This window comes from Sminthopsis crassicaudata, chromosome 4 (assembly GCF_048593235.1).
Source record: "Sminthopsis crassicaudata isolate SCR6 chromosome 4, ASM4859323v1, whole genome shotgun sequence".
Classification (NCBI taxonomy): Eukaryota; Metazoa; Chordata; class Mammalia; order Dasyuromorphia; family Dasyuridae; genus Sminthopsis; species Sminthopsis crassicaudata.
This window is the reverse complement of record NC_133620.1, coordinates 428,992,895-429,012,403: the sequence shown is the minus strand read 5'-3', so window position 1 is coordinate 429,012,403 and position 19,509 is coordinate 428,992,895.

Here is a 19,509-nt window from a genome sequence, read left to right as displayed (position 1 = left end):
TGCTAACCTATTGTTTATATTTTAAAAGATCTTTACCATCTATCATTTACCTGTTGCCAGAGATTTTTTTTAATCAACCTTGCATTTAAAAAATACAGATGCTTCAGCTGATATCTATGATAATCTACTTCTCCCAAAGAATTTAATACTGGGGGTTTGATCCAGACTTGAAGTAGTAAGAATTGAAGGGTATATCACTCAAGAAGAAATTCCCCTCCAGATTGCATTAAGGGATCCTGCTGTTTTTCAGGGGATTTTTTTTTGGTGGTGACCAACTCTTTGCAACCCCATTTAGGGTTTTTCTGGCAAAGCTACTGGAGTGGTTTGCATTTCCTTCTCCAGCTCATTTTATTGACTAAGAAAGTAAGGCAAATAGAATGAATGATTTGTTCAGGATCACAGACCTCGAAAGGCTAGATGTGAACTTGTGAATAAGTCTTCCTGACTTTAGGATGGGCATTCTATCCACAATGACATCAGCTAGATGTCCCTAATATATCCTAAGTACTCTTTATTTGGGGATTCTATAAACCTTAGTTAACAAATTAGAATGGATACCTCATTGGCTGGGAAAGATTTGGGAACAAGAGGATAGACTCAATCACCTATGATGATTTAATAGTCCTAGCTTATTTGATCCTAGAATACATGACTTTTTATGTCCGTTGTGTGATTTCTTAACAACAACCCCAACCCTGAAAACCCTGAAAAGTTGGTAGAACGGTCATGATGTGATTTCATTGCTTAAAGGAGTCCTCCACAAGGAACATCTCCTATTAATTGGCAACTGTTGGCTATTATAAGATTATAACCTACATTCTTAAGTGAGTTGTCAAGATATGTCAGAGATAGTTAAAGCGAACTCTGAGGACCTGGACCTCCATCCTTAATAGTAAGCTGACCCTCAATGCAAAATACATTATCCCCATTTTAGCCTAGGTCATATGGCTAATTACAATAATAGCTAGCATCCATTAAGGTGTGCAAAATGCTTTATATAGTGTTATCTTAATTGTGCCTCACAATGATCATCTGAGGTGCATGCTATCATGCACCATATTATAGATGAGGAAACCGAGGCTGTAAAATAGGGTCTGGGGTGGAATTTGAACTCAAGTCTTCCTAACTCCAAGCCCAGTATTCTTTCCATGGAGTCATCTACCTTCTTAGTAAATAGCAGAAGAATACTTATAGAGGTTTTGCAATTCTCTAGACATGAGCCCAAACTTTCTGACTCCCGAGTGTGTTGTTCCTCCAATGACACTCAGATATTTTCATAGGAATCCAGAGATGATGCACAGATGTCTTGTGACCAATGACAATTCTGTAAAAGGAATTTGCACATTACACAAATAAATTTATATTCACTAGATGATTTCAGATTTGTTTTCCTCGTTCTATTATCTATCCCAAATATGTCCAGTTCTCCACAGAGACATACTTCGAGGAGTATGGTTTGCAAGCACCCAGCTCATCTTTGTGAGTCATTGTCTGATTCATCTTCCAAAGCAGTTAAACCTTTCGTCTAATAACACTGTCCCTGAGTTCTCAGCTGGGAACTCGGAAGTGGGCCTGCAGCTGTTACACATCATTGTTACTGTTTAGTTGTTAAAAGCACATCAAGATTTTTTGGTTTGGTTCAGTGTGGGGGGGGGATGGTTTTTTTTGGCAGGATTTAGGAAAGACTTGTAAATCTTTAGATTTATAGTAGGGAAGCAACTGTGAAGCAGGAGCTGAAGCTAGAAGCCAATGCTTTAAAAATTACATGTGTTTTTGGCTCCATTTCTTCCAAATTTCTATCTAGCTCTCTTCTTTTACAGAATATACACATACAGAGAAAGGATATACTTTCACAGGCTTTACATGTGTATATGTACATACATATATACACACATTTATATGTACACACACATATATAGGCAGAAAAATGAGTAATCTTTATACCTGTAAAAGCAAAAAGAGAGCATGTGGGATAAAGTCAACCAAGATTCTCTTGGAGCCTTCAACAAGGGAAGCTAAGGAGTGCTCACTATCCTCACTACTCTCACTGTATTTAAAAATACAGCTGAAATGAAGAAAACAGTTAGCCATGAGGCAGACAGACCAAACATATGGTTCTCAGGGAATTACTCTTGAGCTGTCAGAATCAAAGGCAATATGGAGTAGTGGCTAGAGAGCAGATCTTGGATTCATGAAAAAGAAATCCTTAATAATTGTAATGTTTGGACTAGCTTTCTGGAGGACCTTGGGGTCAGCCCGAGAACTTGGTCTTAGTGGAGGAGTGAAAGAGAAAGAGAAAGGCTGGTCAAAGATAAAATGTCTCATTTCCAGTCCTTCTTAGCCCTTATATATATCTTAGTATAATTACATCATTACAGTATACTGAATATGTGTGAACTAGAGAATCATTACATCACCATACTAAGTACTAAATATATATGTGAACTAGAGAAACATCATCTCATCAATTCCACTGAGTTAACATCTTGTTTCAAGTATACTTCTCCAGAGTTCCAGCCCATTACAAATAATAATAACCTATAATATATAATATTATATATTATATACATGTAATGAATAATAATAATAAAGGGCCTATGCACTAGGCCCTTTAATAAATATTTTTACAATTACAATTATTATCTCACTTGATCCTCACAACAACCCTGAGAAGTAAGTGCTATTATTATTCCCAGTTTACAGATGAAGACACTGAGGCAGACAAAAGTTAAGTGACTTGCCCGCTGGATTTGAACAAAGGTCTAAATAAATGTCTCTTATCTCATTAGTACTTCAGCTAAGTACAGTAAGGGGGAGAGAAGAGCAAATTTTTGGAAATAGTTCTTCAAATACAGTGCAAACCACAAGTCTGAATTTAAAACTGGAAAGTATTTAGTGACCATTTAGCTTCTTTGTAAATGATTAAATGGGAGAAGGAAATCACTACCATATCCCCCTTCTCTGCCCCATTTTTTAATTTAAAGAGTATTTAGTGCAGTTATAACAATCTAGCTATGTCTTGAAAAGTTTGGAAGTGGGGTAGAGAAGTCAAAACATGGCTAACTGAGTTCTTTCCCTGACCCACTATGAAAAAAGAGGAAGCTAGTTCTCTAAAGTGCATCCCTAAATTCTGTGATTTTATTATTCTAACCTAAATTCCCTAAGGGCCCTCTATTGATTCCAATGGATGGAGGGTCTTTCTTTTACCAATTTCTTTTACCAATTTTCAAATTATCATTTTATATAAATGTAAAAATTGGGGTCCATTTGAATCAATTAACTAATCAGTCCGTAGAACTTGTTAACATATTCAGGGCTCTAGTCCTGATATCTTTGTCAAGTGAGAATAAGGCTATTGAATCCAAGACAGGAATCTAAATGACAGTAACCCAGTTAATGAGCTTCCATCCTTCTACTTTAGAATGAGAAATTGGAAGGTCTGACAATTTAGAAAAGACAGGAATTCCCAAGATGGACAGGTTTGGTGATGAGAATAATAGGGGTAGAAAACTTCTCTTCCCCCACATCTTGTTCAGTCAAGAGGGTCAGAGGACTCAGATGTCTTTTTGGTGTCCTAGCCATATCCCAGGAATAAATGGTCTCAGTGTCTGCAGAAGAGGTAAAGACAAATTAGATACCCTTCAGAAAGGCAGCTTCAGAACCCTACTAAGAATCTGATTGAAAGCTAGAGAATACACAAGGAGAATATCTTAAGGACTCTAGTAAAAGGATTTCCAGGAGTTATGAATTATCCCTTTTTCTGTGTGTGCCCTAAGCTTTAGTCCACTTTCCCTTGGATTCTCTGTGTCCTTGTGGGAGAATATGTCACAGACTATTTTTGAAGGGGAATAGGAACATTTGAACCAATGACTATTTTTACTAAAGCACTTTTATAAAGACTCATTTCTAAAAGCTAATTATGCCTGGCTGACTAACCAAGAATAACTGATAACTAGCTGATGAGATCAAACTAAATAGTGTAAAAAGCATACTAATGGGGAGAGGAGGGAAATTCAGAGATTATATGCCATAGTACTAGAAAAAAACACTCTAAACTCCCTGAGTTACCTCCAGGCTGGTATGAGCTGGTAGGTTCTTCAAAAAAGTAGATATTTGGAAATTCTCCTTCTCGAAATATTTTTAATTGACTAACCAAATTTTCAGAATTCACTAGTAAATATATATATATATGTATATATATATATATACATATATATATTTATATCTTTTCCCCTTCTCTTTTAGAGTATAATTATATAGCAATCATTTTTGTTGGTTTGCTTCTTATAAGATGGACAAGTATATATATATATATATATATATATATATATATTTCCTCTTAACAGTATTTTATTTTTTCCAATTACATGTAAAATAGTTTCCTTTGTTTGTTTGTTTGTTTGTTTCTTTTTTTTTTTTTTGGAGGCTGGGGTTAAGTGACTTGCCCAGGGTCACACAGCTAGGAAGTGTTAAGTGTCTGAGATCACATTTTAACTTGGGTCCTCCTAAATTCAGGGCTGGTGCTCTATCCACTGCACCACCTAGCTGCCCCCATAAAATAGTTTTCAATAAGCACTTTTATAAGATTCTGAGTTCCATGCAGAAAAGGCATTTGATAAAATCCAACATCCATTCCTACTAAAAACGCTTGAGAGTATAGGAATAAATGGACTATTCCTTAAAATAATAAGGAGCATATATTTAAAACCTTCAGTAAACATCATATGTAATGGTGATAAACTAGAACCTTTCCCTGTTAGATCAGGAGTGAAACAAGGTTGCCCACTATCACCATTACTATTCAATATAGTACTAGAAACTCTAGCCTTGGCAATAAGAGCCGAGAAAGAGATCCAAGGAATTAGAGTAGGAAATGAAGAAATCAAATTGTCACTTTTCGCAGATGACATGATGGTATACTTAGAGAACCCCAAAGACTCTGCTAAAAAGCTATTAGAAATAATTCAGAATTTTAGCAAAGTCGCAGGATACAAAATAAATCCACATAAATCCTCAGGATTTTTATACATTACCAACACAATCCAACAGCAAGAGATACAAAGAGAAATTCCATTCAAAATAACAGTCGATAGTATCAAATATTTGGGAATATATCTACCAAAGGAGAGTCAGGAATTATATGAGCAAAATTACAAAACACTTGCCACAAAAATAAAGTCAGATTTAAATAATTGGAAAGACATTCAATGTTCTTGGATAGGCCGAGCGAATATAATAAAGATGACAATACTCCCCAAACTAATCTATTTATTTAGTGCTATACCAATCAGACTCCCAAGAAACTATTTTAATGACCTAGAAAAAATAACAACAAAATTCATATGGAAGAATAAAAGGTCGAGAATTGCAAGGGAACTAATGAAAAAAAAGTCAGAGGAAGGTGGTCTAAGTGTACCTGATTTAAAGCTATATTATAAAGCAACAGTCACCAAAACCATTTGGTATTGGCTAAGAAATAGACTAGTTGATCAGTGGCATAGGTTAGGTTCACAGGACAAGATAGTGAATAAAAATAGCAATCTAATCTTTGACAAACCCAAAGATCCCAAATTTTGGGATAAAAATTCATTATTTGACAAAAACTGCTGGGAAAACTGGAAATTAGTATGGCAGAAACTAGGCATGGACCCACATTTAACACCACATACTAAGATTAGATCAAAATGGGTCCAAGATTTAGGCATAAAGAACGAAATCATAAATAAATTGGAGGAACATGGGATGGTTCACCTCTCAGACTTGTGGAGGAGGAAGGAGTTTGTGTCCAAGGGAGAACTAGAGACCATTATTGATCACAAAATAGAACATTTTGATTACACCAAATTAAAAAGTTTCTGCACAAACAAAACTAATGCAAACAAGATTAGAAGGGAAGTAACAAATTGGGAAAAAATTTTTACAGTTAAAGGTTCTGATAAAGGCCTCATCTCCAAAATATACAGAGAATTGACTTTAATCTATAAGAAATCAAGCCATTCTCCAATTGATAAATGGTCAAAGGATATGAACAGACAATTTTCAGATGATGAAATTAAAACTATTTCCACTCATATGAAAGAGTGTTCCAAATCACTATTGATCAGAGAAATGCAAATTAAGACAACTCTGAGGTATCATTACACACCTGTCAGATTGGCTAAGATGACAGGAACAAATAATGATGAATGTTGGAGGGGCTGTGGGAAAACTGGGACACTGATGCATTGTTGGTGGAATTGTGAAAGAATCCAACCATTCTGGAGAGCAATCTGGAATTATGCCCAAAAAGTTATCAAAATGTGCATACCCTTTGACCCAGCCATACTACTACTGGGCTTATACCCCAAGGAACTACTAGAGAAGGGAAAGGGTCCTGTATGTGCCAAAATGTTTGTGGCAGCCCTTTTCATAGTGGCTAGAAGCTGGAAGATGAATGGATGTCCATCAATTGGAGAATGGTTGGGTAAACTATGGTATATGAATGTTATGGAATATTATTGTTCTATAAGAAATGACCAACAGGAGAAATATAGAGAGGCTTGGAGAGACTTACATCAACTGATGCTGAGTGAAACGAGCAGAACCAGAAGATCATTATACACTTCAACAATGATACTGTACGAGGATGTATGCTGATGGAAGTGGATTTCTTCAACATAGAGAAGAGCTAATCCAATTCCAATTGATTAATGATGGAAAGAACCAGCTACATCCAGAAAAGGAACAATGGGAAATGAATGTAAACTGTTATTTTTACCTTCTGAATCCAATTCTTCCTGTGCAACAAAAAATTCAGTTCTACACACATATATTGTATCTAAATTATACTGTAATATATTTAACATATATAAGACTGCTTGCCATCTGGGGGAGGGGTTTGGGGGAGGAAGGGAAAAAATCTGAATAGAAGTAAGTGCAAGGGATAATGTTATAAAAAATTACCCATGCATATGTATTGTCAAAAAATGTTATAATTATAAAATAAAATAAAAATAAATTAAAAAAAAAAAAAAAAAAAAAAAAGATTCTGAGTTCCATTTTTCTCCCTCTCCCCTCCCCAAGATGGCAAGCGATCTGATATAAGTTATACATATATAGTCATATTAAACATCTTTCCACATTAATCATGTTGCAAAACTACATTTAGACTCTGGGTATATTATAAAAATAACTTTTGTTTATTGAAATGTTTATTTATCAATATATCATTATATTCATATTATATCTATTATATTTTGTGATGTCTTGATTAGTGAATATGCACGCGCACACACACACACACACACACACATACTGCTCTCTCCATCCTCTCTCTCCTCTCCCTTTTCTCTCTCTCTCTTCCTCTCTCCCCTCCCTCTTTCCTCTTTCCCTGCCTTGTTCTGTTTTAAATTTACAAGTCTATAGACAATTATATTTTTACTGGTGTTTATTAGTTAATAAGTATTTAATAAGCATCTACTAAGCATCAAACACTGTACTAAGCCTGACAAAGACAGCCATCATATTTATTGACAATTATTACATTTGCTGTTCTGCTTCTTATAAGACAGACTAATATATTTTAAAAGTTGTTTTTGTTTTTTGGAATGTTTATTTATCAACATATTAAGTTACTGTACATCCTGTATGAGTATTACAGTTAATATGAATTTTGCCTTCTTATAATCTCAGAAGTTAACCTAGAGCAAAAGTCTTACCCTGATCTCCTGCAAGCCTGCCTGTTGTCCTCAGTGCTTCTGAGTATAGCCAAAACTGGGAAATATTTAACAATATAAATAAAAATAAAATATAAACAACATCACATTTTAAAACAAAGGCAATATGTGTTAGGTATGCGCTCATGGCTTCCAGTTTCTATTTGAAATAGCAATTACCTTGAAAATACTGATCTTTGCTCAAATAAAAATAAAAAAAATTAATTGTAAGAAAATTCAGAATTGTTGCCTTACTGTGGTCTGAATTTGGCAGCTCGTCCAAGTTCTTTGCTGACAGTAGGTCCATAGGACGAAGTTTGCCTGTTAGCCTAGAAATTCAGAGCAATCAATCCTAAATGCATAATTTAACCTGCTTGCTCTAGTGAGGTTGGTGAATAGAAAGTCCATTTGGATTACCTTAGCAGTGTCAAGGATATATGGGGGGAAATTTGGGGTATTCTTTGGAATAGAGACCCAGAAGAAATTTCCCTGGACAATGGCAAAAGGACCCCTGAAGAAATTATGGTATACACAATGTACAAAGGGACATTTTTCCCAGACACTAATTGGAGGACTTTATGGACTGAGGAAATCATGGAAGAGCTTTCACCCAGGATAGTTTGGTTTTCCTTCAGAAGCAAAGGAGAGTGGCTTCCAGTAGATCCCAAGTCCATAGTCTCTGAGGAGAGAGCTCCCTATATTCAAAGTTTGTTTGTTTTTTTGGTTTTTTTTTTTGGTAAGGAATATCTATGCATCTGAGATAGGAAGCTTCACTGGTTTTTCAAGTTAGTCAATGACTTAAACTTGATATAGGTAGGTCAAGAGTAGAAGATATCTTAGGGGTGAGGGAGAAGGCAAAGACTCTAGCCCCATGGACTGCTAATGGGTGAGGAAGGAGATAGAGGCTCCTGGTTACCTTCAGCTCCCACAGAAAATCTTATCTCCAAGAAGCCCTTCCTGATGTGGCTTAATGTTAGTACCTTCCCTCTACTACTCGTCTGCAATTTATCTTGTATATCTCCTGTTTGTTGATGTTGTTTGAGGCCTATTAAATAATTATTGACTGACTGATGAGAAGCAGTAAAAATATGATTGTGTAGAGACTTGTAAACTTAAAATGGAGATGTGTATGTGTGTCCATGATCACAGAATGTAACAGTTATAATATGGAAAAAGGAACATCAAAAGGATTAATAGCTCACTGGAGGCAATAAGCAAAATATTGCCAGTAATAAACTCATGGCCTTAAATATGTGCAAATACACACACACAAAAAAAGTCAGAAGGAAGGTAAACTACAAGTCTTAATGAAAGGAAACTATGTCAGCCATAAAGAATCCAAAGTAAAAAAGAAAAAAGAAAAAGAAACTGTTATTGCCCTTAAGTAGCTTATAGTCTTATGGAGGAAACAGCAAGTATTTAGGTAGTAATTACAAAACATTTACAAGACAAATACAAGGTAATATTGTTGAGGTGGAGGAAAGATAATAACCTCTGAGGGACCCAGGAATGACCTTATAAAGAAGGTGGTATTTGAGTCTAAGTCAACACAAAAGCATTTGTTTAAATTTAAAAATTTAACCTACCTATCAGGCACAGTGCTAAGTACTGGGGATACAAATAGTCTGCTTTCAAGTACACATTCTAATGGGGAAAACAGCATGTAAATAACCAAGTACCTGGGAGTTATATGTAGTAGAGGACGATATTCTGAAAAGGGGGAAGTAATGAGCTATGAAGGGGACCTTAAAAAGTACTTCTAGAGTAGATAGAGTAGCTGAATCTTGAAGAAAGCTGAGAAGCAAGAAAAAAGGAGCAGAACATTTCAGGCAGGTGGGGGACAACAATTATAAAGGTACAGAAGATAGAGCACCATGGTCAAGGAACAGCAAGTGGGCCAATTTAGCTCATTTACAGAGTGTGTGAAGGAGAGTGAGATGTAAAAAGGATTTAAAAAGTAGAAACAGACCAGGGGATGAAGAAATTTTAATAGCTCAAAAAGGAAATTACACTTGTATTTTATCTTGGAGGCAACAGGGAAACCCTAGAGCTCATTGAATAAAACTGTGACAGAGTCACATTGAGCTTTGAAAAAATCACCTTAGTGGATGAGTAGAGAATGGATTGGAAGAGGAAGGAACTTAAGCAGCAGGAACCAGTCACTTGAAGGATAGAGGTGTTTTTGACAATAATAAGGAAGATTGAAAGCAGGAGGTTTTTTTTTTGGGGGGGGGAAGATTAGTTATGTTTTGAACAAGTTGAATCTGAGATCCCTAAAGGACACCTAGTTTGAGATGTTCAAGAGGAGATTGTGACTTTCATTGAAAGCCAGGAGGTTGAGCTTTGATTATTAATCATCTGCAGAGATGACTTCTAGAATTGAAAGGAGATGGCCTGGATTTAGGGATATGACTGATGGACAAGGGAGAAAAGTGATAAGACTTATACTTAGATGACTAGGATATGATAATGGATGAATGTTGAGAAGAAAGAATTATTCAACTCTTATTTTGATTCAGAGTTTTCATCAAGAATGATCTTTGTACCAAGAAAAAGAACAAAGTTAGTCAATGGCGAATTGAACTTTAAGATAAATGAAGATAAGTGAGAGTATTTTGTTGCTCTCAGCTCAAATCTCATCAGAGCAACTTCATCTTCTTTTTTTCAATAATCTCTCTGTACTTATGGTTAAGGAGAGTGATACATGCATGGTATATCTAGGATTCAGTATTTGACAAAGATCTTTTATATTATCCTTGGGAGCAAGGATAACATTAGATCCCATTCTTTTCAAATTTGCAGGTTACCCAAGGGTGAGAAATACATCCAACATCCTAATTAAAACAGCAGTGTGATGTCACTGTACCTTTTGTACTTCAAAACCTCCGAGTATTATGGGGAAAGATATCAATCTATCTATTTATCTGTCTGTCTGTCTATCGATCTACCGTGTGTGTGTGTGTGTGTGTGTGTGTGTGTGTGTGTGTGTGTGTGTGTGTGTGTTGTATGTGTATTCTATTGTGGGGATGCTCAAGGTCCAGAAATGGCAGTTTACATTTCTGCCAGAGAGCATCTGGGTCCAGTGATATATTCTTTATTGGTGCAGATCCTCACAATGGTTCTCAAATTCTTGAATTGGCTGTAGTCGCTTGAAAGAGATGGGGGATGGGGTTGTTAAATATAGTCCTTTCATTTTGTTATTTTGCCTGCTACTTTCACTGAGCTTTCATATGGCCAGAATGAGAATGTTAACTTGGGAGTTCAACTCATACCTGTTATGGGCCAGAACTTGAAACAAGGTGCTAAGTCAGTGGAATTGATGGAGACAATAGTTGTTCAGCATAGTGCTTAACAGTTCTCTAGTTCAGTACATGTACTTAGTACTTATTATACTTCCACAAGATTCACACCTTTAAAAGTGCATATATAAGCTAGGAGCCTCAACCAGGATTCAGTTGGGGAGATTCAGAAGCCAGAGCTCAAGCTCTTGGAATCAAGACTACAGAAGGCCTCTAAGAAAGCTAACTGGGCCACAGGGAAGAAGACAAGACTTGGAAAGAGACAAAAAAGGATTTGGACTTTAATACCTGGCTTCATTTGGGGGTGATTAGTAATTGAAACTAAGGCTGCCTCCAGAGACCCCAATATCCACTACATCTTAACCCCCAAAGCTAGATTTTCAATCTTTCCATTTGAAATTATTTATATAGGTCAAACTCAGACCCCAAAGAGAACACATTCCCCTCATGATTTTCATCAGAGGGCTTTCCTGAAAGCACTCTCATTGGTATTCTGGTCAGACAGGAAACCTCCTTTTCAAAGCAGAGGTGGAGGGAAATACAGCTCTAAGTGCTATAAATAGCGTATTTTATAAAAATGTATGAAAATAGTTGAGAAATGGATAAAGGGTAGGGGGTGGGAGGTTTCCATGGTAACTCAACTGTCGCTCTTTCTCCAGAGAAAGGGGTAGGGGAAGTAACATAGTAAATAAGACAAGAAAAGGGAATATAGGAAGCTGAAATGACATGTAATCACAAATCTGATGTGACAGCTCAGCAAAGAAACCAGTTTCAGATCAAATGTTCAAATTGGAAGGTGTGAGGTTAGTCTCAGGGGAAGAGCTCGCTTTTTCCAGGTGGAAATTAGATATGTGGGGAAAATAAGCTGCCTTCTGTCAGCCATGTTTTCAGTACCCCAAGGAGAGGAGAGCATGAACACATGAAAGATGCTATCTTCTATCTAGAATTCAAGCCCCAAATATTATGCCCTTCCAAGCATCTTGTAGAAAAGATCCCCGATCTTTTGGTAACTACAACTAACTAGTCACCCAGGCCATTAAATTGACACAAACTTTCCCATCCTTGAAGTGAAGTGAAAGCAAGCTTGAGAGAAAAATTCCAATCATAGGTTCCTAGCTCAGAAGGCAACGTGGAACAGTGATAAAGAACACTAACTTGGAATTAGGGTATCTGGATTTGAATCTCTTCTTTGTAACTTATTTCTATAGCATTGGACAAATCAATAAGCAATCTTTTCTTGTCTATAAGATGAGAGGATTGTATAAGCCCCTAAGGTTACTTTCAGCTCTAAATTTATGATCCTATGATCCTCAGTGGGTTTCAGTTGGACTCAGAGATTTGGGATGTCCTTGCTCTCCATTACCAAGATTAATCTAAAGATGATTCGGTATATGTAAGTCTTAGTATATATTGTTTTTGAAGAGGCCCAATAACATCACGAAGGTTATGTCTTGATTTATGCATGAATTGAATTCAAGCGTGCTAGAACTAATAAACTGATCGTGCTGAGATTGTTATCTCTTAGTTCATATTAATTTCCAAATGGAACAATGTATTACACACACATCTATATATGTATATGTATATATACACACATACATGTATTAATTTATACACACACATACATATGCACATATATGCATTCACAAATGTATATTATATCTGTATCTTGTTGCTATTGTGCAGTCAGGTCCAGTTCTTTGTGGCCCCATTATGGGGTTTTCTTGGCAAGATACTGGAGTGGTTTGTCATTTTCTTCTTCAGTGAATTAAGATAAACAGATTAAATGACTTTATAGCTAGTAAATGTCTAAGACTGGATTTGAACTCAGCTCTTCTTAGCTCCAAGCTTTGTTCCCTGAACCATTAACTTCTTTGAAATAGAAGGGGGAAACAAAAGGCGCACTAGATTCACTATTACACCAATGATTTCTTCTTATGTTTGTTGGTCACTGTCTGACTCTTCTTAGCCCTATTTGGGGTTTTCTTGTCAAAATTACTAACATGGTTTGCCCTTTCCTTTTCTAGCTCATTTTACAGATGAAGAAACTGAGGCAACCAGGGCTAAGTGACTTGCCTAGAATCACATAATATTTGAGGTTAGATTTGAATTCAGGTCTTTCTAATTCTAGGCCTAGTGCTCTAACCATCGTTCCATCTAGAAATGTGTTATGGTCAGAATTTGTTAATTCTGGAGCTACCCAGACATTGTAATTATCTCCTAGAGTATTAGAGAATGATTGCGGTACATGAATAAACTAAGAGTCCACAAAATATCTCCAAAGTAAATTAGATTCTGTTCCTTCCTTTGCAGAAAGCTCTGGGAGTTCTCCACTCTTCCAGAACTCTGGGCATTCTCCTCCCTAAAATCAGTTACTCCTATTTTTAAACCTGCCCCTGGAACTAAAGGCAAAGCTATTTTGATTGTTTGTTCCTATCTCTGCTGCAGACTTAGAATACATATTTTTTTTATTTCTGGCATAATTTTAAATGCTGTTTGGTGATATGTAATTCCTATTATTAAACAATACTTTGGTTATTTCTTTTCCTATATCTACTTGTGTGAATGAAGATGAGTGAACTACATCCATGGATTTCAATTAAAAGACATTATTAAGCACCTACTGCATACCAGGCACTGTATTTTGTGGAAAACTCTTAAGTTGCTATGATCCCTGACTTCCAACCCAGGCTTTCCTGAGAGAAGAAGGCAGAAGTGAGGTATTACCAAGGTTATAGCCCTGGCTAACTTTATGACAGTTGTATAGTGACTGCACAGTGGAAAGATAAGCTGGTTTTGGTTTCAGAATGTCTAGGTTCAAATCCAGACTAATTTCTACCCAGTGGCCTTAAGTAAATGATTTAACTTTTCTATGCGCTTTGATTTCCTCATCTGTAAAATGAAGGGGTTGAACTAGGTGGTCTTTAAAATGTGAATGAACTTTAAATCTAAGAACCTATTATGACAGACTAAAATAATTATGAAAATAAATGCTATCCATCTCCAGAGAGAGAACTGATCAACTCTGAATGCAGAATGAAGCTTTTTTTTTTCATTTTCCTGCTTTTTTTTTTTTTGGTAACATGGCAAATGGGAAAATGTTTTACATGACTTCATACATATAATGGGTATCATATTTCTTGTACTCTTGATGACTAGGGGAGGGGTAGTGAGAGGGAAATAATTTGGGACTGAAAATAAAAAAATTTTTAAACTTTTTAAAGAAAGAAAAATAATCATATGTAATTACTGCATGAAACAACACCTACTGCAAAGTTTTTTTTTAAATTTATATTTCTTCTAATTGAAATTAAAATAGTTTATTCATTAAGTAAATAATCTTGCCTCATATACTGTCAAGTAACACTGGACAAGTCACTTAACCTCTCTTAAAGGCAGTTTCCTCACCTGTAAAATGGAGATTCTAATAACACTAGCCTCCCAGGATCATTGCAAGAATATAATGAAATACTATATGAAAAAATGTCTTGCAAACCTTTAAGCTATTAGCTGTTGAATGTTGAATAATGATGATTGATGATTCCAAAGAGTGTTCCTTCACCTCAGAGGCTGACATTGGGAAAAGGGTCATATCTTCTCCTGCTGAAGCCACTGAAAGAGGAAGAATACTGAATGGTTCAGACATAAGTTCACCTATTCCTTCCCAAAAAACATGGAAGGAGAAAAGTCCTAAATTATTAACCAAATAATCAGGTGGTAACCAGAAAAATTAGCTGCAATGAAGTGTTTCTGCAGCTTTGACTGCATGGTCCATTAGAATGTGGGCTAGTAGGAAGCATTCAGATATTCAAAGTTATCAGCTGTGAAACTGCACATCAGGGAGCTTCCCATCACGAGGTCAACTGTGTATATGTTCTGAGATTAAACTCCTATAACCATAGCCTGTGGGAGGAGGGGATTATTCTCATCAATATTCACAGACACACTTGTTTGTATTCTTTTTCTCTTCTTGTTTTTGCTTTTCTTTCCCACTTGGTCTTAGGCACATACATATACAGTGGTCTGCTCCTACCCTTTCTCCTGCACAGATTGCATCCAAGCTAAGCAAATATTTGCAAACCTCCTGCTCAGCTGGGCCCAAGGGGCCCCAGATGGCTCTATCCAACCTTGGATTTTTAAAGATGCAAAAAAGGAGGCTTATGACTTCCTTTTCCATCTCCTATCCTCCAGTCAGACAATATTTTTAATATATTTAATGATTTTTGGTTTTTGTATTGGATTCCCCCCCCCCTTTTAATTTAGGACTTTTCCAACTTCAATAAATAATCTTAAATGACATAGTAGCATTACTTCACAAGCAAATAATTTTATTTTTTAGTTAATTTGGACTTTTTTTCACCCTTTCTAATTTTTTTTACCCTTATGGGCAGTTTAAATGCATATTTCAAAGTCTTTATAATATCTTTTTTTAACTATCTAACTGCATTCTCTTCTACCCACAAAGGCTGCTTTGTCTAGTGCTTACTCCCCTTTGCCCTCATGCCATTGCTCTCACTGAAGGCAGGAAAGGATGATTAAATGAACACAAGGCCTTGTTTTGAGGAGCTAAAGGGCCAGGCAGTTATGCCAGTAACTGGAAGGAACAGTCAGTACCGAGTTCTAAGGGCTGATTCCCTTCCTGAGGATAGTTACTTCTCTTCTTTCCCATTTCACTTTCTCATCTACAGAATGAGCCTCCAACCTTCCCCAGGGGATTGAGAAGATGAATTAGCATAGGTGAATTCCACTGTTCATCAATCCTTGAACATGAGGAGAGTGCTAAATCTTAGAAAATGCAGATGAAGGAGAAGGAAGATTATTTATTGGATAGATTCTACTCACGACTTGGGCTATCTGTCTCATGTCTGCAAATCCCTCAAAGCTGCAGGCATGAGCAACACTGCATGCATCTGCAATCAGCTGGTTTGAGAAAAATCCATCTTTGCAAAGAAATACAATTTGACTGTTTCCTCTTCATATCTGTTCCCTCCCTAACAAGGTTGCAAACTGTATAAAGACAGGACTATATTTTATAATTATCTTGTTTGATCCCACATAATACTGGGCACATTAAAGACACTTGAAATGTCTGTCAAAATCAAGTTAAATCGAATCTTTGTATAAAACCAGCCACCACCCTCAAACATCTATGTTTTCATTAAACTTTGTTTAAAACCAGCACTAATCCCACCTCATCCCTTCCAACACACACCTACTCTCACAGTTCAGTTGTAAATCACTAAAATAAAAGTATAACTGCCCCATTACAAAGGCGGGGTTTTGTTCTACTATTGATAAGGAAGAATTTGGAAAACAGCTAATACATGTCCTAACAAGGTCATACTGTGAAGTGTCTAGAAACCTCTTAGATTTATTAAACATAGCTTTGCAAATGGCACATCAGTATTTGGAGAGAAATAATATAAACATATAATAATATATATCCAGATTTTTGAATAATTTTTTATCTTGATTGCAGCTATGAGATGGGAAAAATATCAAAGAACCCTTTAAAAATTTATATTCCATATAGAGGGGAAATCTCTATTCAAACAGTTGATTGGTATGCTACAAAGAAACCAGAATGAGACCCTCCTCTCCTCCCCCTGTGCAAGGCGGATGAGTCAGAACCTTACTGAGTGAAAGCAAGTGTTTTAGAATAGCAAAAAAATAACGAAGACCATGGACCCAGGCTATTTTACTATTTCATTGCTTGTGTTTTTCAGAGCCAAATTAAATGTGAGAAATATGTGCAATAAACCATCTGGAGCTAGGTAAAGGGGAAGGAACAGCCCCACCAGCTGGTCTCTAGCTGAATGACATTTATTTGGCCCTTTCATGCAGTCCTGAAAGAAATGACTAGAGAATAGGACAGGAGAGAACAGAAAGAAATGACTAGAGAATAGGACAGGGAGAACAGAAGGAAGCCAAGGACAGCCAAGACCCTAGGCCTCCAAAGTCTTCTCTAGCTTAGCCACCCTATAAACTCAGTCTTCACTCTCAACCTTTTATCCAATGAAGCTGTTTTTTTGTGACCACACACACATACACACCTGATACTGTCCCTTAACCTCATCAACAACCGTGGAAACTTCCTGACCACATCCTGCAATATCACTTCCTTTCTGTTACAACGTAAGGCCTCCTTGTAAAGAAAGCCTTTGCTAATCTATTATATGCATTCTCTATCCTAATATTATGATTTCTAACTTTACCCCTTCTTATTAGTGCAATGCAATAGTGTATCTATTTATATACACATTTCTATGGGATATGTTTATGTCTCACCTCTGATACAGTGTCTACTATTTACTCAACATCTCAGACACCTGGGAGAGGATTATGCAGTTTAGTCACTACTTGGTGACTAAGAGATATTTACTGTGACTTAGTCACTAGTCTGAAATGTGATCCACCTGAGGGGGTCTGGCATCCCTTGGGCCAGAAACAACTCTGCCTCTAAGCAGTTGCTGACTTCTGAAGTGTGCATGGGGAGCTGTCTATTCAAGACTTATAGATAAGATGAGGCAGCCACCTTAGACAGCAGCCCCAGCACCAACCTAGACTCTGAGACTTCCCTTCCTTCACCAGCATCTGAAAGGTAGAAGTGATTCCAAAGCAAACAATATTTGATTCCATGGTTGCTACTTAGATTATGGAGCTGACAATAGCTGCAGGATTTGGTTCTTAACAATTTTTGTTTCTTGGTTCCCTTTGACAAGGTCTGGTGAAGCCTATGGGTCCCTTCTCAGAAAAGATATTTTTAGATACATAAAATCCAAGGATTATAAAGGAAATCTATTATATTGAGATAGTAAGATTTTTTTTTAAAAAAAAAAGCAAATTCACAGATATCAAGTTAAGAGCCCCTGATCTAGTCTATCTCCCCAATTTTATAGAAGAACAAGCTAAGACCTAGAGTCTCACAGTCATATAACTGGTAAGTAATCTAACAGAACTGTAACAAATCCTAACTTTCTCAGAAAAGGAAGTGGTACCTGAGACTTTCACTTCCTCTGTAGAGTACCTCCACCCAGTTCTGAGCTCAGGTCATATTTGTAGCATCCTCACCCACTCCTTTCTGTTTTTATTAAGGTGAAACCAGGTTACAAGAGTCTATTCAAAGTTTTCTGATACACAGAACTGTGTCTTCCATGTGCCTTTGCACTGACTGTCCATCAAATCTGAGATGTACTAAATCCTCATCTCTATCTCTTGGAACTTTTTGTTTTATTCAAGATTCAAGCACCATATTTTTATGTAAAGTCTTACCTGATTGCCTTCAGGCACAAGACAAAACTCTTCATATATGTACTGTGTGTACATTGTGTAAATACCTATATATGTACCTGGTACTAGTTAATACCAAAACATGTAGAGCACTGGACCTGAAGTTCAATTCCAACCTCAGACATCAATTGTGTGACTCTGGGTAAGTTTACCTCTATTTGCCTCAGTTTTTTAACCTGTGAAATGGGGATAATGACAGCACCTACCTTCCAGGATTTTTGTAAGAATAAAATGAGATACTTGTAAAGAACTATAAAGTTCTTTATTTATAAAAATCTTAAAGCCTTTTTAATAAATGATAGTTATTATTATTAACTATTGTTACTTAGCTAAATTGTTTCTCTTTGTATCCTTATCATTTAGCAAAAGGCTTGGCCCATAGTATATATTTAATAAATTCTTGTTGATTGATTCATTCAATTCAATTCAACAAGCTCTTACAGATCATTTCCATATGTAGAAGTCATTTCCAGTCAGTGAAAGTATATGGTAATATATTGCATGGTCCTCAAAGACTTTATATTCTATTATATGATAGGGATCCAAATGAATAAATATAAGATGGAATGTGCTTAGTGCTGAAAGAGAGGTATATCTAAAGTATGTTGAAACTTCCAGGAGGGAAAAATAAAAGCTTCATGAAAAAGGTGAGCCTTGAGGAATGAATGTTCTTTGTAAAGTTGAGGCTTAAATCAATCATTCAACATTTATTATGGGAAAATGCATGATGTTTGGGGAAGTAAATGGGTCAAATTGGCATAGGGTTCATAAAGGAGGTGATTCATTAGATCATAGTTTTAGAGCTGAAGGGGATTTTTTAAAAATTTACTTTTAAAATTTTTTCCCCAATTACACATAAAAACAACAGTTTTTTTATATACATTACATTCATTTTTTACACATTTCCTTATGAATCATGTTGGAAGGGAAAAATCAGCACAAAAGGGAAAAACCATGAGAGAAAAAAAAAAAACAAGAAAAAGAAAAAAAAATGAACACAGCATATGCTGATTTACATTTAGTCTCCATAGTTCTCTCTCTTTGGATGCAGATGACATTTCCCATCCAAAATTTATGTGAATTGCCTTGGATCACTGAACCACAGAGAAAAATCAAGTCTGTCACAGTTGATCATTGCATAATCTTAATATTACTGTATATGATGTATTCCCGATTCTGCTCGTTTTTCTCAACATAAGTTTGTGTAAATCTTTCCAGACCTTTCT